We start from the raw sequence: 27,458 nt of genomic DNA on the forward strand, positions 1-27,458 counted from the left end.
TACCTGCTGAACTTGTATGCTAGCTTTTTGGGATTCATGCACGAGGACCCCCAAATCCCTCTGTGCTGCAGCTTTCTTCAATCTTTCTCCATTTGAATAATTTTCAGCTCCTCTATTCTTCCTTCCAAAGTGCATAACCTCACACTTTCCCACATTATATACCATCTGCAACAGTTTTGCCCACTCACCTAACCCGTCTATATCCCTCTGTAGACTCTTTGTGTCATCCTCATCACTTGCCTTCCCACATATTTTTGTATCATCCGCAAACTTGGCGATAGTACATTCATTTCCCTCATCAAAGTCATTATTATATATTGTAAATAATAATGATTGTATAATAATAGGCTCCAGCACTGATCCCTGTAGCACTCCACTAGTTACAGGTTGCCATCCTGAAAATGCCCCCCGTGTCCCAACTCTCTGTCATCTATTAGTTAGCCAGTCCTCTATCCATGCTAATATACTACCCCCAACACCATGGGCTCTTATCTTATTAAGTAGCCTTATCAAACGCTTTTTGGAAATCCAAATATATTACATCTACTGGTTCCCCTTTATCTATCCTGCTTGTTACCTTCTCAAAGAATTCTAATAAATTTGTCAGGCATGACTTCCGCTTCATGCTGACTCTGCTTGATTATATTATGCATTTCTAAATGCTCTGCTATTACATCCTTTATAACAGACTCCAACAATTTCCCAACGACAGATGTTAAGCTAATTGGCCTATAGTTACCTGTTTTATGTCTCCCTCCCTTTTTGAATAAGGGGGTTACATTGGCAGTTTTCCAATCTTCTGGGACTTATCCAGAGTCTAAGGACTCTTGAAAGATTACTATCAGTGCATCCACTATCTCTGCAGCTATTTCCTTTAATATCCTAGGATGCAACCCATCAGGTCCAGGTGACTTATTGGCCTTTAGCTTCATTAGTTTCCCTTGTACTTTTTCTCTAGTGATAGTTATTGTATTTATTTTCTCCTCCCCCCACCTTTTGCTCCTTGATTATTTAGTATTTTTGGAATGCTATTAGTGTCTTCTACCGTGAAGACTGATGCAAAGTATTTATTCAACTCCTCTGCCATTTCCTGGTTCCCCATTATTATTTCCTCATCCTCAGTCTCTAAGGGGCTTAGACTGACTTTGGCCTCTCTCTTCCTTTTTATATATTTAAATAAGCTCTTACTGTCCGTTTTTATATTACTTGCTAGTTTACCCTCAAAGTTTGTTTTCTCCCTCTATTATTTTTTTGATCATCTTCTGTTGGTTTTTAAAATTTTCCCAATCCTCTGGCTTACCATATCCTCTGATCTTTGCCATATGGTATGCTTTTTCTTTCACTTTGATACTATCCTTAACTTCCTTGGTTAACCATGGTTGATTTATCCACCACCCCGCCCCGCTACAATCCTTCTTCCTCACTGGGATATATTTTTGTCATGACCTATTTTCTTAAATATCTGCCATTGTTCATCAACTGTCTTTTCTGCTAAACTCCTTTCCCAGTCCACTACAGCCAACTCTGCCCTCATTTCTTTGTAATTACCCTTATTTAAATTTAGCACAGATGTTTCTGAACTAAGTTTCTCGCTCTCAAACTGAATGCGAAATTCCACCATGTTATGACCTCTGTTTCCTAGGGGATCTTTTACTCTGAGATCATTTATTAAACCTGCCTTGTTACACATTATTAGATCCAAAATAGCCTGATCCCTGGTTGGATCCACAACATATTGTTCTAGGAAACTGTCCCTTTATTAAAGGGACTGTCCTTTTATTAAAGGATGGAATTGAATAGGGGTGTCATGTTAAATCTGTATTGAACTTTAAGAGTACTGTGTGCAATTCTGGTCGCCAAATTCCGAAAAGGATATAGATGGCATATTGTTGTCTGCATGGATTTTAATAAGGCATTGGTCAGAAAAATTAGATCCCATCGGAAACAGGGGAAGGTGGCGAGTTGGATCCAAAATTGGCTCAGTGACAGGAAACAAAGGGTCATCGTCACTGGATGTTTTTGTGAGTGGAAAGCAGTTTCCAGTAGCACTCCACAGGGCTCAGTGTTGGGACCCTTGCTGTTTGTCGTATATACTAATGATTTGGACTTCGGTGTCGGAGGCATGATTGGGAAATTTGCAGATGACACAAAAATTGACCGCGTAGTTGAGGGTGAAGAGGATAGCTGTTGTCTCCAGAATGATATCAATGGTTTGGTTAGTTGGGCAAAAAAGTAGCAAATGGAATTTAATCCAGAGAAATGTGAGGTAATGCATTTGGGGAGAGACACCTGGCACCAAAATCTTTGTTCATGTTGGGGTATGTGCCACACTAACGCCACTGGTTCCTGATGTGCAACTGGCAAGTAAAGTAAGCTTGTTGGGTTTGCAAAGACAAAACTGCCTGAAAGACCCATAAAAATCCAAATCCAGATCCAGCAAATTCACCCTGAGGTCATCGTGGGCTGCGCAAGGCCCTCATGTTAAGAACCAGGAACACTTGCGCTACATGCAACCTAACATAGAAACTGCATCCTGCATGCTGAAGTTAAAATGCAGAGTTTTCCACTATTTGTTCAATGAACATTGCTGGGCTATGCATTAATCTATGGAAGCTCACTATGGGAATCCCAGTACAATGTTTCCAAATCTTACTGTACTCCCAGTGGCCAATTTTGTATAACATCTGTATGTTGCATTGCCCTTCAAGCCCAAGCTAACATTTTTAAAAAAACTATAAAAGGGAATTATCTTGGACTGATTTCCCCTAATCTTTATGATAGTAAAAAGAAATACCATTATAAAATTATCACTTATTAATTAGCCAATGCAATCTTCATCAGCTTGATGCTCCAGGGAAGAAATAACATTCAAGTACGTATTCATTCATTTTATTTGACTCTTGCTTTCAATTGTTACAATTCTAGTCACACTCAGCATTTGACCTGATGTTGTAACATGCACATGAATGTAAGCTGCAATTAGTTCAAAATGATTGTAGATAAGGAATAAGATCATGAATACCAAAGTTATTCCTGTGCGCAATTTTAAAAAAACACTATTTACATGTTGTGATGTTTAAACAGTACACCATTTCCTGAGAAAGTTGGCAATAACTGTTGTGCATCTTTATTATAAACAAGCTTTCCTAGCGAGATTTTGACTGTGTCACATGGCTGAGATAACAGCTCAGCACAGCCATCAACGTTCTCACTTTTGCTCAACATCTTCCTGTCGACTCACTCTAAGCACTGCCGCACCCAGTCTGAACGGGCGGATAAATGGCCCTGTGCTGGTTTCTGCTAATGATGCACTATTACTGATAGTTAAGAGCAGCAAAAACATGGACTGGGCAATGTTCTCGCCTGCCGTCGTCTGTTGGGAAGCAGCTCCCTCTCCCCTACACCCGCCAGTAAGCAAATAAAATGAAGTTATGTACAGAGGCAAATCCAGATTGTGTTGTCCTGTCAGTGGGGGTTGGAGGCAGGTCACAGCATCGGCCATTTCTCGGCACCCCCGCCGCGCTTGATCACTCAGAGAAAGGGAATAACGGCAGTATCTTGTGGTTGCCCCTTCCCACTGCATTAGTATGGTGCAGTCCAGCCCCCAAGGAAAAGCCCTGGGGATCCCAGTGGTAGACGTGCGCAGATCAGGTGATCAGCATTCCCAGGCCCTGAGTATTCACAACTCTCAGTTGTTAGCACAATGTCCAAAGATCAGAAGTATCGGCATCGATTTTAACTCAGCGGGAATGGGTTTTGAGTGAGTTAAAATTGGGTTCGTGGCGTGTGACACCATTGCACCCTTCCCTCGAGCCACCTCACTTGCTGGCTTGTGTAAAACCAAGGGGGTCGTTTCACACGGAGTTTTAAGTCCTACTTTTACGTAAACGTACAGATCCTCAAATTTAACAACACCCCACCAACAGGCAGGAGAGGGTTGGGTTAAAATAGTGGGAATCACCAACCTGACTTCATTTCCCCCCGTATAAACCTTTAGGAAACCAAACCAGGTGATCGACAAAGCTCCCACAGGCGGGGTCCTAGCTAAAGTTCAAAAGTCGTGGCTCGATTACATCAGTGCCGCAACTTCATCCAAGGGGAGGACTACACTGTTGGCTGCCAGTCACCAGGTCCGAGGCAGGAGGTGTCAACTGCCTAAAGTACTTACCGCAAGTCAGCTCCTTTTAGCGCTCCTTGTGGGCCAGGAGGAGCAGGTGTAACCCCTGGCCTTCAGCTGGTCCCTGCCTTTCCCCGCCAAACATGATTGCAGCCTCAATTTTTGCCACCACCAAGCAGAGCATAGGAGTCACTCCACCCCACTCCCTGACTGCCAGTGACCATCCCCACATGTCCCTAAGCGTAGCATCCTACCGATGTTTACGGCTCCCATGCATTGGCCAGGCAGTCAATCTGGCAATCTTTCGTGTGCAAGTTTGCCCACATTTATTCAAATGAGGTCCTGTTGTTAAGATTGGCAGGACCTCCACGTTCCCTGGGCCTTGCAGCAATCATCACCCATTAACATGCTCCCCATCACCCTTTGTCAGCTTTCCATCAACTGGCTTGCTTTTGGAACAATCCATTCTAGAACTGAGATTTCTATGCATGCAGAAGTTCTGCCACGTTAAGATTTACCCTAACATTCAGAAACCCGACTCTCTGTATCTTAACTTGAGAAAAGCTAACATTAGGAATATTGGGATAGTAGTTTAAATATGTAAGAGCCTAGTGGGTAGCACTCATCTGGTGTTAGAGAAACTGTGCCATTTGTTTATAAGTAAGAAATTGGGCATGAGAATAAAAAGAGGCAGACTTGAGAAGATGTAATTTGCAACTCCCACCCAATTGCTCAATTTAAGTGCACACCCATAATACTTGGAATGGTTTAAATGCATCACAGATTTTGCAAACTCATGTGCCAAGGCCTGTAGCACTTTTGAGTTGAAAAGGACAAAACAAGGCAGTAGTAGTATCGTAAGGAATGCTTGAACCAACCAAATTCACTTATGATGAATTACGGCAATGCTTCCAGCTGACAGTCAAAACAGCTGGATGGATGAGCCAGACATGATGGGTAATTGCTTTTCTTTGCAGCTACACCCATGGTTGCTTTTTTTTTGGAAAAAAAAACACATATGCTAAACATATGATTTAGGAAAGCAGCATGTTAACCTGCGACAGAGAGCAACAGGTTCTCCACACCACCCTCACTCTGCTGAGGAACGAAGGTTGCAGCTGGTCTCCCCGAGGATCATCACCCAAAGGCCTATAGTCTAGGAATTATCGTGTGCACTAAGAGCATTTGAATGTTTAATATGTTAATGTGACATTTTTCAGGTCACTATTTTAATGAAGGCAATAACTTGCTTAGAAAAATGTCCCGTCTCCTAATATAGTGCTTCGTCTGTTACTTTAAGTGGCTGCGCATTAATATTGCCAAGTCCATCCTTATAGCACTAAATGCTACAGCAGCAAAACTGCATCAAAAAGCTAATACTGCTTTGGTACAAGTTACTACTGCAATAAAGTTTATTTGTCTGCAGGTGCCTGTATTCGTTTGCGAGTACAGATGAGCACCATAGGTTTATGTGGGTTGTGCTGACCAATGTTTATGCTAGTTAAGTGTTAAGTGCAACAGTTCGTTCTTTCTTTTTTACATAGAATTTACAGCATAGAAACAGGCCGTTCAGCCCAACAGGTCTCTGCTGGTGTTTATGCTGCACATGAGCTTCCTCTCACTTTAATTCGTCTCACCCCATTAATTAAGCCTTCTAATTCTTTCTCCCTCACCTGCTTAGCAATTAGGAACTTATTACTTTTATGTGGAGGGGGTCAAAAAAGTGAAGCAGGACTTCAATAGGATATAAACCAACAGAACATTGCACGTACCCGTATTGATTCTTCTTCCACAGGAGATAGCTATACCATTAGGAGTCAGTATGTCACTAGGATTAAAACAAAAAGGGATGGTTAGAATAGAACAAAATGAAAAAACAATCCCAAAATATTTCAGCCAACAGTCAAAACACTGATTATATCTAATTTGGCATTTGGTCATAAGATGTAATACAAGAAGAAATTAAACAGTAAATCATTTTTCCCATATGAAAAGACGCAGTCTGGTTCAAAATGCAGATGGCGTATCACCTCTGGTATTGCATACTATCCTACGTGACAGTGAAATGCTGGGCAAAATTTAAAGTACTCCAAAAGAGGGCTTATGAATACATCCTATCGGACCTCACTCAAAAATACCTCACCTGGCTTGCAAAATTTCTCAATACTAGATATAATTTATTACGTGCATCAAGTTGCATTGACTCTATAACCTCTAACTCCACCTCTCAATAAATGCCCCACTGACTCTCAGCCTCAGCTTATCCAATGCAAAGTGATACTATTACTTACTTGTGAACAAAGCTACATCTTGTTCAAAACACATTTTTAAAAAATTCAACAAATGTATTTTTAAGTATTTTATTACTGTCTATAATAGTAATTGTGGAAAAGACAAAGTTACTACGAAGCTTCATTCGTCAGTGTGGCACTTACAAAAACATGTGCAGCATGCCAAATGATTTCGGAACTTCAACTATGAGGTTTGCAGCAATCCAAGGAATTAGAACGGGCAATAACCAGCCTATGTACCAACAGACCCTGGCTAACCCTACAGTAAGATCACCAACTTGCATTTATATAGCACCTCTGACATGGTAAAACGTCAGCAGATGCTTCACAAGGGACCTTACAAAACTTTAAGGAATTAACAGCTACAATGCTTTTAATTATCTTAACCACCGCTGTTAGTTCCAGGAGGTTCAACATACGCCTTAGCCTACTTATCTCTCCTTGTAAAGCTACATCTTGTTCGAAACAAACTTTAAACAATTCAACGAATGTGTTTTTAAGTATTGTATTACTGTCTATCATAGTCAACGTGGAAAGAAACAAAATTACTACGAAATTTCTGATGAAGTTAGAGACAAAAAAGATAAACTCTGCATATGCAAGTAATATACTTCTTTGAATGTTTCATCAAAGGCTGCCTAACCTCAGTCAGCCCCTTATGAATAGCGACGAAACAAAACGCTAACAGCAGTCTAAATGAAGAGCCAGCGCTCCAAACGTACTTACCTAAAGAAGTTCTGGATTATTTATAAGCACGACACGAGAAGTGTAACAGAAACAGCATTCTGCACCAAGCACAGACTTTTGCAGAAACAAAGCAGAGTAGCACCCTTTTTCCTGTGGGCTGCAGTCCAGGTTCTCATAGCAAGCTTCTCTGCTGGGCGAGCCAATAGGAAGAAAATTACTTCTGCAGAGATCATTTATAATGAGGTCATTTAAAAAGGAAAGTTGGGTCTGCTATCAAACAACTTGCCTCTGCCAACCCACTTCTGTTTGGGATCCAACCAAATGTTATTTATTTCCAGGCGGCTGGGTAATGGCTCACTTGAGAACTCTAGCGCTACAGAAATAGGTTCCACAATGTACTTCATCCAGCTCCCCCCCATTCATATACTTTTAACCCCTTTTGCCATCCTACTTTTGCCCATGACAAAGTTGTCAAGATTGCACCGAGTTCTAGATTCTGCAAGGCTTGCGCTTGATACAATTCAGCAGGCTCAAGAAGCCACCTGGTCTGCTCTTGCTCCTGTCATGTTCTTATTGCGCTTGCTTTTACAATCGTTTTTTTTTCAAGCAATGGCGTGGCAAGAGGCATACAGGTGCAGACGATGGAGTCACAAAGAGAAGGATGGGACCCAGGCTTCCTCCCATTGCCCCGCTGGGTTCTCAATTTCAGCTATGCTGTTGTGGGGAAGTAGAGGGTAGAAACTGAGGCCTAAAAAGCAGAGGAAGACTTTTCCCTAATTATTCCCACAGGGTAGGCTCTAAGTGGCTGGTCCAGCAGAGTTTAGGAAGATTCCTGGGCACCAGGCATTCACACTTCTGGACTAAAAACTGTCATATGGCCATGGAAGAATCTAGAAGAATTAATATTCTTCAATACAAAAGTCCATGGCATTCATGAGCAAGTTATTTTCCCTTTAAACTAAATGTACTTGAAGAAGTTCAACAATCCGATGGAACAAAGTGCCATTAACTGACCTTACAAGATATTATTTTTGGGCACGACATAAGATGAGATATACATCAGATATATTGAAGTATAGTAAAAGGACATGGATTTGACAAACTATATTATCGTATTGAAGTGGGAAATTTTAACACCTTTGTCTTTCTCTGAGAATCTGAGCCATCAAAGAATATTTTTGAATTCTAATGATTCAACAATGCACCCCAACAATAAGTTAAATGAAACCTTAACAATCTAACATTTCTTTGATTGAGATAAGACCATAAGGTGTAGGAGCAGAAGTAGGCCATTTGGCCCATTGAGCCTGGTCCGCCATTCAATGAGATCATGGCTGATCTGATCATCCTCAATTCCACTTTCCTACCTTTTCCCCATTACCCTCAGAGAAGAAATTCCTCCTCATCCCTATCTTAAATGGGTGACACCTTACTCTGGGATTATGGCCTCTGGTCCGAGACTTTCCCAGAAAGGGAAACAACCTCTCAGCATCTACCCTGTCAAGCACCCTAAGAATCTTATGTGTTTCAACAAGGTCATCTCTCATTCTTCTAAACTATTCAAGATCCTGAGGGGTATAGACATGGTAAATAGTGAGAAACTGTTCCCTCTCAAGCGAACATCAAGAACTCGAGGGCACAGGTTCAAAATAATGGGCAAAAGGAGGAAATGTGATGTGAGGAAAATTTTTTACACCCAGAGTGTGGTTGGAGTTGGAACAAACTTCCTGTAAAGGGTGGTGGAGGCAGGTTTAATTGAGGTATTCAGAAGGGAATTGGATTGCTACCTGAAAAGAGAGAATGTTCAAGGTTACGGGGATAAGGCAGAGGAGTGGGACTAGGTGGAATGCTCTTTCAGAGAGCCAGTGCAGACTCAATGGGCTGAATGGCCTCCTTCTGCACTGTAAGGATCCTGTGATACTGATTCCAAATGGAAAAAAGTTTCTCAGGTAAGTACAATTATGGAGCTAAATTGGCCGTGCAAATTAACACTTGTTAATTTAATAATTTAATTAATTTAATAATGTCAAAGTGAAAGAAGAAGGTCATGCAAACCAGGAAAGTCCCAAGTTTGACTTCTGATCTGTGTTAATTGGACAGTGGTTAGGACACTGCAATTAGGGAAGGTGGAGAGGTGGGGTGGGGCTAAATAATGGGCGAGGTTCCAATTCCTGAGCACTATCCAGCAATCTGTGTTGGCTGTGCGCGCTTGGGTTTCAGGTGGAAACAGGGCGAGACTACACGACGATGCAGATAAATAGCCTGCAGGCACTCACTGTCACAGGTCAACATGAATGGTCATTTCCATTAAGGTACTGGATGGCACCAAATATTCACAGAATCATAACCCACCAAAAGATCTGCGCTTTCAAACGAGGAGGGGAAAGCTGGGAATGACAATAACAGATGTCTGTACAGGAACTCTTAAATATTCCATTCCACAAGCGTTGTAGGCTTGCCAGGTGAAGGATGAACAGAACTGCAAAAAGGATGTATGGATTAGAACCACACAAACAGTGACTCTTCATTATCGTATTGAAGCAGGAAATTTTAACACCTTCGTGCTTTCCCTGAGAATCCCAGTCACCAAAGAATATTTTAGAAATTTTAAAAATGCATCCCAACAATTAAGTTAAATTAAACCTTAACAATTCAACATTTCTTTGATTGAGATGTCACTTTCTGTTGAATAAATGACACTTTTGGTACTCTTTTCTAAAAACAAATATAACTAAGGAGGAGCAGGCGTTGCTACTACCTAGAGATCTTGGTGCCTTTTGCTATAACCTGCTTGTATGCTCATTAAGGTTGGATGGGATGCATGTCCAGTACATACATAGCTTAAAGACAGTGAATGGTGTAATAAGAAAGTAACAAATTATGATCATGATAAATAAGTTACTTTTAAGAAACAAAAGCAAAAGGTGAAATCTCAATGTTCAAACTTGATGATGTCCTGCACTTAATAAAAGTGAAGGCAGGATATGTTAGGGAGGCAGCAATACGCTAATCCTAAGCCTAGGAGTTAAACACCTGATGATGTATGTACAGGGCGAATCCCTCAAACCAGTCTTTTGAGTGCTGAATGTTCCTTTCTATATTCAGGGTGAGGAAAATCCTATGTGTAGAAATACATAGAAGCCGACTTCCACCTCCATAACATTGCCTCTGTCTCCAGCTTATCTGCTACTGAAATGCTCATTCATGTCTTGGTTACCTTTGTACATGACTTCCCACATACTCCGGCCAATCTCCCAGGTTCTACCCTATGTAGACTTGAGGTCACCCAGAGCACTGTGGCCACTATCTTAACTCGCACCAATTCTTGTTGCCCCTGATCACCTCTGTGCTTGCTGACCCAAATTGGCGCCTGGTTAAGCAATATCTTAACTTTAAAATTTTCATCCTCGTTTTCAAATCCCTCGATGGCCTCGCCCCACCCCATCTCTAATCTTCTCCAGCCACACAACACTACGAGATATCCGTGCTCATCAAATTCTGGCCCCTTGAGCATCCTCAATTTCAATCACTCCACCATTGGAGGCTGCTTCAGTTGCCTAGGCCCAAGCTCTAGAATTCCCCTCTGTGCCTCCCTACCTCACTTTCCTCCTTTAAAACACTCCTCAAAACCTACTAAGGTGAATCAAGCTTTTGGTCGTCTGACCTAATGGGTGGAATTTTCTCATCGCGCCCGCAGCGGGTTTTGTGCCGGGCGGGGGCAGAGAATCCAGAGGCAGGTAAAAAAAAAAAAATTGCAATCCGCCCTCGTAAAAATAGGTTGCAGTTCCCCCGATGGTGTGTTTATGGCGGGTTGGTTATCCTGCTGACGAGAGGCGTGAACGCCATTTGCATTTATCAACACGTGATGAATGCTCATTAAAACAGCTGCTCACTGGAATCTGGTCAGGCCTTCCAATTCTCCGTCACGCCAGCAGGAAATTATGTGGGCCTCAAATCTGTTTGAAAAGGGGTGGGGTGCATATGTTGGGTGTCGTCCCCATGTTGCCTACATCTTGATGGTGCCCACCAGGGTGTGTGGCTATGGAGTGCAGGGCCGAGCGCAAATCCAGCAAGACCTGCTGGACCAAGATCTCCGTGGTGGTCGCCAGCCTTCCCATGGTGACCTTGAGGTGCTCGCATGTTGGAGACCCCGACATCAGACAGAACACAGACGGACCCCTCCATCATTCGCTCTCGTCTGCTGAGTGGCTGTCGAATCTCTGCCTGATGTTCTGCCGCCTGTCGTTGCATCTCCAGCATTGAGTTGGCTGCTGCTTCCAGAGGCTCATCATCTGATTCGGACCGAGCGGATGGCTGATCTCCAGCAGCCCTCCGAGTGCCGGAGACCTGGGCTGTCCCTGCCTCCGGCTGCTGCAGGGACGTGTCAGTGAGGTGTTCTCCAGAAAGTGACCCTGAGCCTAATCTACAGCCACCCACCGATGGGTGTGTCTCTGCACTGGTGGGGGGTGCGTGTGAGCGAGGTGACGGTTCTTCTGGAGCTTCCTCTTCAGATGAAGTCTGTGGCCTCGCGTGTTTGTTGGGCTGGCTTGGGAGCCTTGATCTGCATGCGCCTAGAAAATAGAGTTTCAGTTAATGAGCTAGATAAGACTTCATGTGTCTCACTCTGAATGTCAGGGTTTGACGAAGTAATGGAGTTGTGATCTGTAATAGGTTGGTGGGAGAGGCCGATCTCTCCTTCCCTACAGGAGCGATCCCTGTCCTCCCCAGCCAGCTTGGCTACAGCCTCCTCAAACTCACTGAGGGCAATGATGTCGGCCGCCCCTCCCCTGGTCTATGCTCTTTCCCTTCCATTGTGTGCCAGCTTGGTCTGTATGAAGAAGAAAGGCAGGTATGTGATGAGAAGGGATGGAGCAGAGGTTGGGTGAGATGCGTGTCCCCTGTGTGTGGTGAGCCCTCCCCAGAAGCGCCAGAGGATGGAGTGTAAGCAACATAATAAATGAGATGGTGGTGATGTGAAAACCTCGGTGAGAGAATGACTGTTGATATGTGTCCCCTGCTAATGGTTGTGTGGGATCCCTGAAGAGAGCAGCCATTTGAGTGCATGATGCCACGATGAGAGTTTGATATTGGAGGGAGTTGAAGGATGACTTACCCTGGAGTTGATGAGATCATTGATCCTCTTCCTGCACTGGATGGCATGTCAGGCACAGCCGAGCTGATCTGCTCCGAGACAGCCTCTCACGCTGGAGAGGTGAGGCTGCTGTGCTTCCTGGGATCCATCCCTGGGATAGAGAACGTGCCTTTGCACCCGCACCTCTCTGACCAAGGCCTGGAGGGCCTGGGGCATGAAACCGGGTGCTGCCTTCTTCTTCAGGCTCTCGGCCTTCTTCTTCTGGCTGCCAGACATCTCTGGTGGGCTGGAGAGGGTGAGATTGTGGTGTTGGGCTGGCCTTTAAATATGGTGCCTGGACCTTCGAACCCACCAGCTGACGGATGGTGAATCAGGCGATTCGGACCGATACACGCCTTTGCATAATTAATGGCCCTCCAAGCGCAGAATGGGGCGCGAGTTCCCGCCATTCCGGACAGCGGGGTGGGCACTGCCCAAACTGCCCCCCCCTCACCGCACTACGTCTGATTAATGGAAAACTCCGCCCGATATCTTATGTTTCTCTGCGTCATAAATTAAATTATAATGTTCCTGTGAATCGCCCTGGGACGTTTTGTTACCTTAAAGGCACTATATAAATATAAGTTGTTGTTACAACATGGGAGATAGGTATTTTGGCCCAACCAGCCTGTCAGCAGTTACTGCCCACACGAGTAAATAATGCTCATCCCAACTACCACCAGGCCGGTTTCCGTCATCTGCCTATCCAGTCGAACCTTAAATATTGGCACAGTTTCTGGTTCAACTACTAGCCAAGCAATTCCACATCTTCATAACTCTCTTGCTTAAAGAAATTTGTTTACTCTCTGTTCTAAATCTTTTATGTTCAATCGTTGTACCTATGTCCCCTTGTTCTAGACCCCTCAACTTCTGTAAACAATTTACTTATTACAGTGGCTTATCTTTTCATCATTTTGAACTCTTCCACGCTATCGCCCATGATCTCCATTGCTCTCACGATAAAAGGTTACATTTTTCAAGCCTCTCTTGCATTTGTTCATATCAGGCAGTAGAATCAGTGTTGTAGCTCCAATAAAACCTCAACATAATCGGCTATAGTGAGGAACTTAATACCGTGCGTGGTCTCTGACTGAGGTCTTAGAAGTTTTATATATATATATAGGCTTTTATATTCTGCAATTCTTGTTATAAAACCTTGAATTCAATCGGCTTTTTGTGGCCTTATCCACCTCATGTGCTGCCTTAATGTTGTGTAAATCTGTACCCCTGAATCCATCAGCCCTTCTGCAGCACCAAATCTACGTCTTTTCAGAGTAAAAAACTGATGTTAGCTTTTTTTTAAAACTAAAACACATTACAGTATCTCACACTTATTGACATTGTCAGATTGTCCACCCCTCCCCCATCTTAAATGGTATCCATTTGCTACTTCCTTTGTTGCTCTGTGAAATAACTGCACGTACACATCATCTAAAAAAGGTAACATGCTCCCTCTACACCTACATCCAAATCAATATTTACAGATTGAACAGAAGCAGCCTCAGAAACGAACTCTGTGGGACACCACTAACCACTTCCTACCACTCTAAAAGGCCCCCTTATAATTCTCTATTTCCTCTTCCCTTATAGTTGCTTTATCCACATGCACTGTGATGTCACCATGAATAAAGACTCCAAAGTTTCCCCATTACAGAAATTAAACTTGTAATTATTTAGATTAGCTCTATCATCCAATTAAAAAATGGGTACTATATTGAACCCTCTCCAACACTCTGGCGCATATCACTAATCAATAGAGTCCTGAGCTATAATTTCTAGGTCCTCACAATTTCCCCTCTCATCAACTAAATTATCTGAAAATGTCCTTTTACCCCTCATAACAGCCTGGACTTTCATCTTTAAGGTGGGTAGTAGGAGTCGGGAAATTTCCTGGCTTGACCCGCCTTGGGAAAAAGACTGCAAATTACCACAAAGACGGGATTTTCATTGCAGGTGCGGGCTGCAGTTGGGCCAGCCGACCTGGGGAAGAGATCGGAGAGAGTCACAGGGGCTGCGGGGAGCCAGGGTGGGCTGTTTAAAGGGCCCGCCTTGGTGCTGTTGGACTTCATCACAAGGACAATGAAAAAAGTAGGCCCTCTAGCTCTCACCTCCCACACTACCCCCATGCCCCATCCATGCCATCTTATTGCACCCCCCCCACCCAACCATGGCCATGTCCCCCATGCCAAGGTATGCCACCCATCAACCCCCCCCATGCCAAGGTATTCCCCCATGTCCCCCCCCCCCCCACCTTGGACCCTCATGTCCCCCCATGCCAAGATAAGCTGTCAATTTCATAATATTTATTTACACAAGATAAAGAGGTTTCAAGTGCTTGTAGTTTCAGTCATTGATACTTTAAAGGGTCTGGATGGTTGACACTGGCATGCCTTGGCATGGGGGGCATGTTTTGAACTTGCCTTTCAAAATGTTCCCTCATGCAGACTGACACCTCAGGAGGTGTCAAAAGCCACGATACATTGAAAAGCTGGCCTAACTCCATGAAATTTATGGAGGACTAGGGCATGTCTATCCCCGCAATGGACAGGTCAAGAGTACAGGGTGTGGCTTCGTGACCTGGACCAGCCTGCACCCTTACAAAACCCTGGTAAAAAATTGGAAACCCTGGGAATGGGATCGGGAATCCCAGAATCAAGTCTTGGCCACCATTTTTATTGGTCCACAGAGTCTCCCCGACTCCGTGAAAATCCAGCCCAATATTTCTCACTCCTTCTCAACTACTTAGGATTCACCTCTTCTCTGATATGTTTGTCTCTGGCAATGTCTGATCTGAAGTACGGTAATTATTAAGTATCTCCTCCAGCTTTTAATGGTCACCCACAAATTAAAATTCCTCTCCTTTTGGGGGCGCCTCCTGATTAAGGACAGGCGTTTGAAAAGAAGGAGTTGAATATCTGAGCTCCCTTTTTCCTGAAACCCACTATTATTTCCATAATTTCACAACTGACGTGTTAAAAAACTTTAATTTGCAGACATTAATTGTGATTCATTGACAGACATATTTTTACTTCTATTTAACTAAGTCATCCTGAAATCTACTTTATTTTTAACGGAATATAGTTCTGCAAACTATTTTCTTCAAAAAAAATGCGGTTGCTTCATAGAAACTGATGCACAAGGCTATTTCCAGCGTGCCTTAGCTAGCTTGCAGCATCTTGCTGAAAAAACTTACTTTAAAAAGCACGAACCATCTATTGTTCTAAACTTTATGCTCACTTTTTCTCTTTCTGATTGGATGTTAAACCATATCATACTGCAGTCACTATTCCTGAGTTACTGACCCACATTGAGTTCATCAACATCAGCTATATCCTTAGTCATAGCCAAGGTTCATCTAATTTTACCTTTAACCGCCCTTGGTAATTGCCTGATGTATCAATAATTGAGTTGTTGACTAATCACGGAAATTACTCTCAATCAATTAGTCTACAGTCCCATACAGGAGAGAAGGAAAGCCCCAGTGGAGGACATTTTTGGGATCCATAGGTCCAAAATCACCTATTCCTCCCAATCATGCCACGCCCACACTTGTCCTGTCTCATATTAGTCCGATACTGTATCACAAAATATTACTTCCTGAAGAAAAACTTATCTAACTTTGAATGAATCATTATTCTCTAGAATGCCTATTTACGATTTGCTCAGTGAAATAATGTTTTGAATCTCACTGCCTTCAAGTGCAGTTCATGTCTTCTGATCCTACCAGAACGAGGCACGGTCTGCATTAACCCACGCTAACCCACGTTCAATTTTTCTTCAGAAAAAAAGAGCTGAAGTGTTGAACAAAGAGAATTTTAGTGATCAAGACCTGTACACAAGACTCAGCATAAGGCGTACTGCTACATGTTACCATACCAACAGATGTGACCAGCTCACAAGAGGAACATTTGAAAGAAAATAAAAAGTTGGCAAGCGCGAAGCTTCCAATTAAATCACAGGTCTGATTTTTCCCAGAATCCAATGAACATAATGCTTACTGACAAAACTGATGCCCTGGGAACTCCCAAGGCTGACCTCATTGCTTATGCCCAGTGAGCTTCAAGTCCGCAGGGCATTTGTTGGTGGGAATGTACTGTCGGCAATGAGTGCGACACTGTCGCTACTTAAAAAGGTTGCTTCATTGCCAGTCGGGAAGAAAACCGATGGCTGGCCAACCTCCACGCTGAGCATTTTCAGCTGCAGTTTTCCCTGCACAAAGTGGCGCAAAAGAGGGCTGCCGCGTCAAAAACCTTGGGATCCTCAATACACCTTCACTGTGCACAAAAGGACCGGTACGTTTGCCCTCATAACAACAGTCACCGTACTTTTAGATAATCCTGAGAAAAGTTACATAGAATGACGTAGAATCTACAGCACAGTAACAGCCCAGTTTTGGAAATTATATTCCACACAAGCCTCCTCCCACTCGAGTTATCTCTTTCCCCATATTGCCCCATTCCACTCTCCTTCACGCAAACGTGTCGCCGTTAGCTTAGTCAACCACTCCATGTGCCAACAAGTCCTGCATTCAACACGTTCTGCATTCTTACCACTGCATGTGTGAAGAATTTCCTCTTAAACGCTACAGTTGATCTCTTTGTGGCTTTCTTATATCTATGCCCCTTGGTCTGGATTCACCTGCAACTGGTAACAGTTTTTCAACATCGGCCCTATCAAATCCATTCATAATGTTGAACACCTCCATTCAAAATCATGAAGGGTCTGGACAGGTTAGATGAAGCTGTTCCCACTCATGAAAGGATCGAGAACGAAAGAGCACAGACTTAAAGTAATTAGTAAAAGAAGCAAAAAAGTGATATGAGGAGAAACTTTCTTATGCAGTAAGCAGTCAGGGTTTTGAATGCTCTGCCTGAGAATGCAGTGGAGGCAGGTTCAACTGAAGCATTCAAAAGGGAATTAGACTTTTATCTGAAAAGAAAGAATGTGCAGGGTTACAGGGAGAAGGCCAGGGAATGGCACGAGTTGAGTTGCTCATTCGGAGGGACAGTGCAGACAGGATGGGCCAAATGGTCTCCTTCTGCACTATAACAATTCTGTGATTCTATCAGGCCTCCTCTTACCCTTACCTCTCTGAACTTGCTGCATTCCGTTCTCTCAGGTCCAACCCTGACATTGTCATCAAACCCACTGACAAGGGTGGTGCTGTTGTTGTCTGGCGCACTGACCTCTACCTCGCGGAGGCTGAGCGTCAACTCGCAGACACTTCCTCCTACCTCCCCCTGGACCATGACCCCACCACTGAACATCAAGCCATTGTTTCCAGCACTGTTACTGACCTCATCTCCTCTGGAGATCTTCCTTCCACAGCTTCCAACCTGATAGTCGCCCAACCTCGGACGGCCCGCTTCTACCTCCTACCCAAAATCCACAAACAGGACTGTCCCGGCAGACCAATCGTGTCAGCCTGTTCCTGCCCCATGGAACTCATTTCTTGCTATCTTGACTCCATTCTCTCTCCCCTTGTCCAGTCCCTTCCCACCTACATCCGTGATTCCTCTGACACCCTACATCATATCAACAATTTCCAGTTCCCTGGCCCCAACCGCTTCCTCTTCACCATGGACGTCCAATCCCTCTACATCTCCATCCCCCACCAGGATGGTCTGATGGCTCTCCGCTTCTTTCTTGAACAGAGGCCCGAACAATCCCCATCCACCACTACTCTCCTCCATCTGGCTGAACTTGTTCTCACACTGAACAATTTCTCCTTAAACTCCTCTCACTTCCTCCAAATAAAAGGTGTGGCTATGGGTACCCGCATGGGCCCCAGCTATGCCTGTCTCTTTATGGGGTATGTGGAACATTACTTGTACCAGTCCTACTCCGGCCCCCTCCCACAACTCTTTCTCCGGTACATCGATGATTACTTCGGTGCTGCTTCATGCTCTTGTCTGGACCTGGAAAAATTTATTAATTTTGCTTCCAATTTCCACCCCTCCATCATTTTCACATGGTCCATCACTGACACTTCCGTTCCCTTCCTTGACCTCTCTGTCTCAATTTCTAGTGATAGACTGTCCACCAATATCCATTACAAGCCTACCGACTCCCACAGCTACCTTGACTACAGCTCCTCACACCCCGCTTCCCGTAAGGACTCCATCCCATTCTCTCAGTTCTTTCGCCTCCGTCGCATCTGTTCTGATGATGCCACTTTCAAAAACAGTTCCTCTGACATGTTCTCCTTCTTCCTTAACCGAGGTTTTCCACCCACGGTGGTTGACAGGGCCCTCAACCGTGTCCGGCCCATCTCCCGTGCATCTGCCCTCACACCTTCTTCTCCCTCCCAGAAACATGATAGGGTGCCCCTTGTCCTCACTTATCACCCCTCCAGCCTCCCCATTCAAAGGATCACCCTCCGCCATTTCCGCCAATTCCAGCATGATGCCACCACCAAACACATCTTCCCTTAACCCCCCTGGCAGCATTCCACAGGGATCGTTCCCTCCGGGACACCCTGGTCCACTCCTCCATCACCCCCTACACCTCAACCCCCTCCCATGGCACCTTCCCATGCAACCGCAGAAGGTGCAACACCTGCCCCTTTACTTCCCCTCTCCTCACCGTCCAAGGGCCCAAACATTCCTTTCAAGTGAAGCAGCATTCCACTTGCACTTCCCTCAGTTTAGTCTACTGCATTCGTTGCTCCCAATGTGGTTTCCTCTACATTGGAGAGACCAAACGCAGACTGGGTGACCGCTTTGCGGAACAGCTTCGGTCTGTCCGCAAGCATTACCCAGACCTCCCTGTCGCTTGCCATTTCAACACTCCACCCTGCTCTCACGCCCACATGTCCGTCCTTGGCCTGCTGCATTGTTCCAGTGAAGCTCAACGCAAACTGGAGGAACAGCATCTTATCTTCCGACTAGGCACTTTACAGCCTTCTGGACTGAATATTGAGTTCAACAATTTTAGATCATGAACTCTCTCCTCCATCCCCACCCCCCTTCCCGATTCCCTCCATTTTTTTTCCGATAATTTATATAGATTTTTCTTTTCCCACCTATTTTCATTATTTTTAAATGTATTTCCATCCATTCTTTTATCTCTACCTTTTAGCCCATTTTGATTCCTTCACCCCACCCCAACTAGGGCTATCTGTACCTTGCTTGTCCTGCTTTCTACCCTTAATTAGCACATTCTTTAGATAATATCACTACTTTCAACACCTCTTTGTCCTTTTGTCTATGACATCTTTTGGCTATCTCCACCTATCACTGGCCCTCTATTCAGTTCTACCTGTCCCACCACCCCACCTTAAACCAGCTTATATTTCACCTCTTTTCTATTTTTACTTAGTTCTGATGAAGAGTCATACGGACTCGAAACGTTAACTGAGCTCCTCTCCGCAGATGCTGCCAGACCTGCTGAGTTTTTCCAGGTATTTTTGTTTTTGTTTTGGATTTCCAGCATCCGCACTTTTTTGCTTTTATCTCCTCTTACCCTTCTTATTCCAAGTGAAAAGAGCCCCAGTTTGCTCAAGCTTTGCCAAGAGTTGCATCCTTCCTATATTGGCAATATCCTGGTGAATCTTTTCTACACTTTCTTCTGTCCCAGTTATACTATTTTCCCAGGGTTTTAGTGGCTCTTTCACGAAGGTAGTAGCCCTGCAGAAATTCATCCCCTTTAGGACATAGTCTCTTACCCTCTTCATTGAGCTAGTTCAGGAGTTAGTTCCTGCCTTTGGGACAAACGAAAGATCATTGTTGAGATCACTTTTGTGCATTGCAATAAATACTCAGAAAACTCCTTATAAAGGAGTTACTTTCACTGCTCCACTGATGGGAAACCAGATTTCCCTGAAGCTCGGAACCATTGTCTCCAGGCCTCAGCAAGCATAACTCATTTGGAAAGGAAAAATTAGACACCCAACTGTAAGATTTATACTCCAGATAATTTGCCCGCAATTCAAACATAGTAACGCATTCAGAAGAAGAAAAAAAACAGCAGCTGGCTACATAGGAGGGAGCTTTAACAATGTGTTTCAACTGACAAACTCATCTTTTACACAAAATACAGGCACAGCAACTATTACGTAAAGCAATGTGTCAACCTTTTACTAGGACCTCCACAAGGATGATAAAGGCTCCACTATTCTGTAATTGAATGAATAGGGACAGGGTGTGAGTTCATCTCTTTTCAAGGTTATATTTGGCATCTCTGACATTTGAAAGGCTGTTGTGTTGCTTGTTGACAGGTCTGGTTGATATTATAATCGTGGTGGTTACACCCTTTTGACTGGGCTGAGCAGACATGGGTCTTACAATTCGCAGTACATTACTGACTTTTGGCACAGCCTCTATTTTTTTGCCCCCTCCCCCCCTCCCCGCCTTGTTGTTCTGCAAGCTAAAACATATTTTAAAAATCTTGTAGGATCGGACAGTCACGATAATCAGGTTGCCATTTGAGGTGCAAAGTTGCTTTTAATTTCTCTTAAATTTCGGAGAGAAAATCTAACAGTTGCATGATAGCATAGTGGAGACCTGATAGTCAAAAAGTCGTGTTCTCACTCCGTTTTCCTTTTCTCAATAATAACATACCTTCAATTCTGTAAGTCTATGGGGGACAAAATTGGCCATCTGCAGTAGCGCATATGGGGCTCATAGCAAGCTGGCAGATCTTTACAATGCAACCAAAGTCATGGTTTCTGGAGCAGTGGAGTGCCGGGTCATCAACAGTGCTATCAAGTGGCACTTGCTTAGCAATAACCTGCTCACTGACGCCCAGTTTGGGTTCCGCCAGGGCCTATCAGCTCCTGACCTTGGTTCAAGTATGGACAAAAAAGAGTTGAACTCCCGAGGTGAGGTGAGAGTGACTGCCCTTGACGCCAAGGCCACATTTGACCGAGTATGGCATCAAGGAGCCCTAGAAAAACTGAAGTCAATGGGAATCAGGGGGAAAACTCTCTGCTGTTTGGAGTCATACCTAGCACAAAGGAAGATGGTTTTGGTTGTTGGGGGTCAGTCATCTCAGCTCCAGGACATCACTGCAGGAGTTCCTTAGGGTAGTGTCCTCAGCCCAACCATCTTCAGCTGTTTCATCAATGACCTTCCCTCCATCACAGGGTCAGAAGTGGGGATGTTCGCTGATGATTGCACAATGTTCAGGACCATTCGCAACTCCTCAGACACTGAAACAGTCCATGTCCAAATGCAGCAAGACCTGGACAATATCCAGACTTGGGCTGACAAGTGGCAAGTAACATTCGCACCACGCAAGTTTCAGGCAATGACCATCTCCAACAAGAGAGAATCCAACAATCGCACCCTGATGTTTAATGGCATTACCACCACTGAATTCCCTACTATCAACATCCTGGGGGTTACCATTGACCAGAAACTGAACTGGACTAGCCATATAAATACTGTGCCCATAAAATTAAGTCAGAGGCTAGGAATTCTGCGCCGAGTAACTCATTTCCTGACTCCCCAAAGCCTGTCCACCATCTACAATGCACAAGTCAGGAGTGTGATGGAATGCTCCCCACTTGCCTGGGTGAGTGCAGCTCCCACAACGCTTAAGAAGCTTGACACCGTCCAAGACAAAGTAGCCCAGTTGATTGGCACCACATCCACAAACATTCACTCCCTCCACCACCGACACACAGTAGCAGCACTATGTACCATCTACAAGATGCACTGCAGGAATTCATCAAGGCTCCTTCAACAGCACCTTCCAAGTGCACGACCACTACCATCTAGAAGGACAAGGGCAGCCGATAGATGGGAACACCACCACCTGGAAGTTCCCCTCCAAGTCACTCACCATCCTGACTTGGAACTATATTGCCGTTCCTTCATTGTTACTGGGTCAAAATCCTCAAACTCCCTTTCTAACAGCACTGTGGGTGTACCTACACCACATGGGCTGCAGCAGTTCAAGAAGACAACTCACCACCACCTTCTCAAGGGCAACTAAGGATGGGCAATAAATATTGGCCCAGCCAGTGAAGCCCACACCCCACGAATGAATAAAAAAAATAGGAAATGGGTAAGTGCCCAAAAATGTAGCAAAAGAAACTATTACAGGAAAGTTCTGTGGGTCTGGACTTGTGGAACCGGCATAGTTATAGACAATGATGAAGAGAAGGATGGAGGCACAGGGGAAGAAAGTCAGAACGAACAGAAAAGCACTGTGGTGTAAATGTCTGCCCATGGGTAAAAGAAAGACACCATCCAGGAGAAGACAAGTAGTTGTGGGAGATCTAGAAAGCACAAAGGAATATGTAGAAAGATGTGAGGAAAGGGAGGGAAACTGGCCTGAAGACATGGTTCTCTTAGGAGCCTCCATTAACAAAAAGTAAAATGGAGACATTGCACGGAAAGAGTGTAGTTAAATCAGACTGATATTGATCACCTGGTTAAAGGAAAGACTGTGATAGCAGGCATCACATAGGCCTGGTTCAGTAATAATGCAAGCAACTTTGCAAAGATACAGGAGAAACCCTGAGAGGATGCCTGAGAGGATGCCCACCACCAAGGAACAACACCCCAGTAGAAAATCCCACAGAGGAGAAACAGGGTGGGGGGGAAACATTAGGAGAGATAAAATGGTCAAGAAATATGCTGACTTGGGCACAAATCCAAGCAATTGTGTATTGGTGTACCACCATTTCTGTGGACTAGTCAGAATTAGCTTGACAGATGAAGGTTAACATCCATTTTTGTGAATTGAGTGTGTGTTTATCATGGATTAAAAAGGAGATAAAGCAGAAATAATTATCTCATGAAAATACTCCAGATTATACATTAGTAAATATAAAATCCCATGGGGGAAGAATTTTCTCCCCGTCGGAGGGGTTGGGCGGGCGCGCCGTGATTGGCTGGGCGCCGCCATTTTACGTGGGCGGGCTAATTAAGGCCCGCCCAGTGTGACGCGCACCGAGGAACACTGAACGCATGCACGCAAAAGAGCGCAGAAATCTCCCTGAGGCACAGAGCTGCCTCGGTGAGATTTGATTAACATTTTTAAAAGAATCAAACTAAAGAGAAAAAATAATTTTTAAGACATGTCCCTTCATGTGACGGTGTCACATGAACTGGGGCATGTCAATGGACTTTAATAAAAACTTTCATTCAACTTATAAACCCCTCATGAAACCTCACCCTGCCCGTGGATGATGTTTCATGAAAAATGCGAAGGCCGCCTGGGCTCTTCGCCTGCCCTCCCGCCAACCGTAAGGTTGGACAGGCAGCTCCATTAATTCATATTTAAATGGCCTTAATAGCCCTTTGACAGATCGGCGGGCGCGCAGGCGACTCTGGTGCAGGCCTGCCAAACTGAAGATCTGAATGAGCCGCGCTGACGTCGGGACGCACACCCCGACCCCCCCCGCCAACCCGAAAATTCTGGCCTTGGAATCTGGCAATAGTTTGGTGGGAGTTGAATATGGAAAATAGCTTGTTCATGGCTAATTGACTTTACCAGTTAAGACTCTAACAACATTGTTAAAAGTACTGAAATATTGGTAAACCTATACTACTGTAAGGAATATATATATATATATATAATTTCCTAAAAAAGGAAGCTCTTTATCAAATCACAACATCAATACCCAAGAAGCAACAATATCCAGCAAACATAAAATAAACACAAGTAGCCTGGCATGATTTAATTCAAATACATATTTAATATATAACATCTTCTGTCATAATGTATGTTAATTACCAAAATATGATGGCCCAAATTTTGCGGTCACTTGGCATTAACTTTGCTGACAGCTGCCCACAGAGTTTTTGTGGCTTTTAAGCCAAGACTTGCTCTAATCAGATGTCTTTCCCAAAGCAGTGGCTTCTAGAGGGGGTATATGACATCTCAGCGGGGTAAAATACAGCAAGGCTCTTCAACCAATCAGATCGAAGAATCCTCACTGAGGAAAAAAGAGTCTGAACCAGGGAGTATAAATCAGGAAATATAAATTAGATTTACATCATTTAATCAAAATTGAAAAACACAGATGGGATGAAGGGAGCAATAAAGAGGCAGACGGAAAATGTAAAAATATAGATGTATTGTTTTTCATTTCCAGCACTAGTTTTCTTCTGAAAGAATGAGACGCTACGTGTGTAAGATTAAATTTTCAGTGTTAGAGAGGTTGTTCAGCGATCATTGTCACTTAACATGCTGTTAAAAATTCACCTGCTGCTGAGTGCACTAACACTAACATTCGGTCCAGAACTGACCATCTCCAGGGGATCATACCCTGAATGCACCCCAGAAGACACGCTGGGGGACTCCCTGGAAGTCTCCATGCAAGGGCTGCATGGGAATTATCCAGGAACTGCAAACTTCCAATACGAGATTACCCTGAACTGGGAACCATCCGATACTCCGATTTAAATCAGAGGCTTCGGATTGTTCAGACTGTGTTAGCAAAATAGTTGCCCATGAAAAATTAGAAGAATTAAAACAACGTCTGGGTAACTATAGTACTGACCCACACCTGACCACCACCACCCTGCCCCGACTACCCCACCTACTCCTGACTACCCACTCAACCACCCTTCACCTCCCTGAATACACCCCCATCTACTGCCCCCATAAACACCTGACCCGAATCTACCCTACCACCCCCAACTAACCCCCACCCTCCCCAATTGAGCACCCAGCTCCTTCCAGACCCTACATACCCCCCACCACCTTCCTGACCTCCCAAAACCCCCACCTTGACTGACTACTTGACCCCACCGCCGACTAGCCACCTGACAACCCCCATCCAACTCCCCAACTGACCACCTGACCCTGTCGACCCATCCTACCGTACTCATCCTCAACTGACCATCCTACTGCACCCCTCCCCACCGCCCCAACCCCCCACAAAATCCTACCCACCTCCCTTACACACTTACCTTCCCCCCTGGCTTTTCAAAGTGGCTGTGACTTTACAGCAGAAAGTGCCTTAAAAAAGCGTGTCAGGCTTCCTTACCTCCGACACTGCTGCCCTAGACTGAAGGCACTGGGAACCTGCTGCATTGCACTGAACTTTTCTGAGGAGGCCTGAGTTGGAAGGTTGGGTGTGAAAAAATAGGCAGGTAAATAAAAAGGAGCGGCAATCCGACTGTGCTTACCACTCTATGGAAGTTATGGCCCTTCCAGTCACCTTTAGTGTGGAAATACAGGGCAAGTACAGCAAGTTCAGTCATTTCAGTGCCGAGCCTATTGGCAAGGACTGTAACAGCGCATCCTATGGAGGAGGAGTTGTTCCTTATTATTCTACTCATTATACTACCATTATTCTTATTGCAAAATTTGGTCCTTAATTACTCGTTTAGTTCCTCCATGGCCACTGATACTTTTCCACCACCTGAGTAGTTTGTCCTAAAATAATTTCTACTTAACCATGCCCCCTTGAAGCTCTGGTGATGCCCATTTCAAACAAGAAATAGGGAGCCAATCCCAGTGAAACATGAAGAAAAAGGAAAGCTTTTTCCTTTAAAACTTCAATTGTTCATAATTGCATGTGTATAATATATATATCAATCACCAAGTATCAGCTATTCCTAGATTTCAATCATCAATGGATGATCTTCAGCAAGTTAACGCAGACAAAGACATAAGCCAATAATTGCACAATGCAGCAAAAAGCTGAAGAAATATGAGCTCATGGCCAGATTACAAACTGGTAAAGAATATATAAACAATTTATTAAAGGCTGATTAGGGTCGATTAAGAAAGGAGAAAACAAGGGTAAACCCTGATTGAAAATTCGATACTCAGTCATGTTTGCACACACAGACATACACACACACAAATGCATTTTGACTATTTATCCCAGAAACAATAATGTCCAAGTAACCTCTGGTAACCAATTTAGATTAATGCCCGTGTTCAGTTTATCTTTACTGTAAAGATTCAACATTCAACTTTCCCTCTGTAGTTCGTAGAAAAACCACATCTTGCAGCTATGAGTTAAAATACTAAAAATGTTTACATAATTTATTTCCTGGCAATTCAATTATTGTGAAGCCCACTGCAATTATGTCACAATTTTAATCTTTCAATGAGTCCATTATGCATCGACCACAAGCTGCCTGGGGCTGAACAATATTAACTGGCGACAAGTACTGTTAAAAATCAAGGGAACACATTAAATCTGTTCCCAATAATTGTTTAATTAATTACAGGCAGTGATCTTAACTTGCTTGTAAATTTCTCAAGCATCATTCTCATATTTTATGATGCAATCCAGACCTTTAATGAAATTAAAGCATAACAACAATGACTTAGCTATATCATTCTCTGGCATTTATATAAGCACCGACACCATATTAAAACATCCCAAGACATTTGACGAGAGCATTATCAAACAAAAATTTGACACTGAACTGGGTAAGAAGATACGAGGACAGGTGACTAAAGTTTGGTCAACAAGGTAGGTTTTAAGAAGCGCCTTAAACGAGAAGATAGAGAGTCAAAGAGGTTTAGGGAGGGAGTTCTAAAGCTCAAAGCTTAGGAAGCTGAAGGCACAGCTGCTAATCGAGGAGCAATGAAAATTGGGAATGTTCAAGAGGTTAGAATTGAAGTAGCGCAGGGATCTCAGTGAGTTGCAGGATTGCAGGAGGTTACAGAGATAGGGAGAAATTATGGAGGGATTTGAAAAGAAAGGTAAATCAGCACAACCCTGCTGTGCATTGTACTCATACCACTCAGTAAACTGGCCCCTTTTTTTTTGGTGTGATTCATGTCAGTGCAGACAAATGGAAGGAGGTAGATTTGAGATAATTTCTGAAGATAGGCGGCGAGGTAAGCAAGGCAGAGGAGTTTGGTATGAGAATTGCAGGGAACAGGAAAAATCCTAAAACACTTTACATACACTAAAATACATTATCTGGTTACTGTTATGTGGGTAAATGCAGCAGTCATTTTCCATTCAACAAAACCCCACAAACAATCCCAAGCAATGAGCTGGATGACCAGATAATCTATTTTTCATGGCGTTGGTGGAAGACAATAGGCTAACTTCTTATATAAAAGCCAAAAACTGCGGATGCTGGAAATCCAAAACAAAAACAAAAATACCTGGAAAAACTCAGCAGGTCTGGCAGCATCTGCAGAGAGGAGCACAGTTAACATTTCAAGTCCGCATGACTCTTCAACAGAAGTAAGTAAAAATAGAAAAGAGCTAAATATAAGCTGGTTTAAGTCGGGGTGGGGGGGGGGTTGGAACAAGTAGAGCTGGATAGAGGGCCAGTGATAGGGGGAGATAACCAAA

The 27,458-nt window shown here is 43.9% G+C and overlaps 1 protein-coding gene across 6 annotated transcripts in view; it reads right to left on the reverse strand.

Annotated features, from left to right (window-relative positions):
• Positions 1-27,458, reverse strand: part of LOC144689463 (ras and Rab interactor 2-like) — a 152,565-nt gene that overhangs the window by 70,877 nt on the left and 54,230 nt on the right. For 5 of the 6 annotated variants that reach the window (XM_078556569.1, XM_078556572.1, XM_078556568.1 and 2 more), the window contains one exon: positions 5,890-5,945. The gene's annotated coding sequence lies outside the window, so the exon portion shown is untranslated. Of the gene's footprint in view, positions 1-5,889; positions 5,946-7,134; positions 7,315-27,458 lie in introns of those variants that run through there. The other variant, XM_078556571.1, reaches the window with a different exon arrangement.

The sequence above is a fragment of the Cetorhinus maximus genome, chromosome 14 (genome assembly GCF_964194155.1).
Source record: "Cetorhinus maximus chromosome 14, sCetMax3.hap1.1, whole genome shotgun sequence".
Classification (NCBI taxonomy): Eukaryota; Metazoa; Chordata; class Chondrichthyes; order Lamniformes; family Cetorhinidae; genus Cetorhinus; species Cetorhinus maximus.